Raw genomic sequence first — 2,110 nt, forward strand, 5'->3', positions numbered from 1 at the left:
TAACGTGAGGTTTCATGAGAAATGTAAGCATATTTCTAGGTTATATTTTTACAAATAAAGTTTATTTATATCAATAAAATATCCTTAGGTTGTAATTCCTGCACAATCTATAATTTTTCAATGCAACTATAAACCCAAACAAATAGTGATTTGACAGCATGAAGCTAGTCATTTTAGAGCTTCTGTAAGCCCCTAAAAATATATCTACATAATGTTTGCAAAGTAGATGCAACCATCTATTTAAATGCATTTACCTAAAGTTTCTTTTTAGAACAAGTCCAAATTTAACTATTCTTATGATAATGATCTTATAAATTTTCCTTTGTTTTGGACACCCATTTCTGTTATTTCCAGGAGCTTCCCACTTGACACTATATTATTTCTGGTTTACGGAAGATGTATGTGTTTTTTTTCAAAGCTTTCAGAGAGGCTTCTCAGAGTGTAACAGTATCTTAACCATGTCCTAAATTAATAAATAAAAGGAAAACCCAAAGGTGAATAGGGTTTAGCAGTAGAGAGCATGGGTCTTAAATTCTAGCTTCTGCTTCTGCTAGCACTGTGACCTTAAACCCCTATTTCCCCACGTGTTGAGATCAGAACAATTATACTGACCTGAGTTGTTAATAAGCCATTGTGTCTCAGTTCCAAAACCACCTTTTAATGCTCTGCTTTGTGATGTTAGGACTCGGACTATGTAAACCACATTTTAGCTTTGCCAGCTCTGCCAACAGGGTTGTCGAGGGACGTGAAAGGTTGGAAGAGAAAGAAGGGGTTTGCTTGCTCCTTCCTGTTTGCTTCCAATTTCTGTCAGTATCACCTCAGCAATGGTTTTTCCTCCTGGCAGTGGCTGTTGGATTCCACTTCTCAGGATTCTTCCCTCAGTCTCCCAGACCAGCTTAGTAAGTTCCCACAGAGATACCAGCAGCAGCTGGCCAGAGCCGCCTCCTCAGAGGCATGAGTCCAGCTCTAAGGGGCTTTCCTCTGAGTTTTTGGGGCATCAGCCCCAGTCAAGTTGACCCTCTCCTTAAGGTCTGGATCCTGGCTGGGCTGAGTCCTGTCTCTGAGATTCTGAAGGAGCCCCACCACCTTGTAGGTTCTAATAACTCCACCTCCTCCCTTGTCACCCCCCGCCCCCCGCCAGAAGTGCTAACTGTTTCTTGTGGTTCCTGTCTCGATGTTATCTCAGCCTTACTCTTTTGTCATTTTGGTTCTCCAATACCAATTCCTTGTAAACAGTTCTCAATTAGCAATAATCGCGCCTCGGATAAACCTCATTGGCTACGATACTGCCACTGCGCAAAGCTCTGTAAACAGTTCTCATTCAAAAAAGCCGATTTGGTTTCTGATTTCCTGACCAACTATAGAGAATTCTAGGAAACAGATTCTCAAGATAAGATTCTGAGCTTAGGCTTGATCATGACTTTGCGCTTGAACACAGTGCGGACTCCTAGTACTCCCACGATTAATCAGCAATCACCTGTGGTTGATTACAAATGAAATACCTACTCAAGCAAGTGCCTTCTGGGACCAAGTGGCTGCTTTGTTGAACAACTATGAAGATCATATGGTGAGATAGCTATTTCTGTGTGCACTGGAGTGCTTACGAGATGAAAATGACCAACTTGAGACATGGTCAGAGAACCAGAAAACGTCTAAGGCAGCTGTAAAAGAGTCTCTTAAGTTTTGTAGTTGCTCTGTGGGATACATCATTACAATGCAAGTTGAATTCACAGCCTTGATAAGGCTCAAGTGTGAGCATTAGAAGATTGGTTGGGAAGGAGAGAGATCCTGAGATTTGGAATAAGAACATCTGGGTGAAATCAAACAAAACAGAAAATCTTATACTCCTTCATCCAAACTTCCACATCCTAGTAACTTCAACCTTTGCCCATTATTTCCCAGTTTTGAGGCTGAGAACTACTTCCTGAGCTATAACTTGGGGTTCTTCTTTTGTTTTTTTCACTTCTCTAATACTTGTTTAACAAATCCTTAACATTAAAATCTCTTTGCTAAAACAAGCAAACAAAATTGATCTGGCTTCTGTTTTTCTAACTGAAGCCTACTGGACACACTGTCTTATAGGGTTATTTTGAGGCTGAGACAAGGCACA

The 2,110-nt window shown here is 40.6% G+C and overlaps 1 pseudogene; it reads right to left on the reverse strand.

The window, feature by feature from the left end:
- Positions 1-1,221: 1,221 nt before the first annotated feature.
- On the reverse strand, positions 1,222-1,304 carry LOC115896757 (annotated as a pseudogene).
- Between the last annotated feature and the right edge of the window lie 806 nt (positions 1,305-2,110).

Source organism: Rhinopithecus roxellana, chromosome 3, assembly GCF_007565055.1.
Source record: "Rhinopithecus roxellana isolate Shanxi Qingling chromosome 3, ASM756505v1, whole genome shotgun sequence".
NCBI classification, from domain to species: Eukaryota; Metazoa; Chordata; class Mammalia; order Primates; family Cercopithecidae; genus Rhinopithecus; species Rhinopithecus roxellana.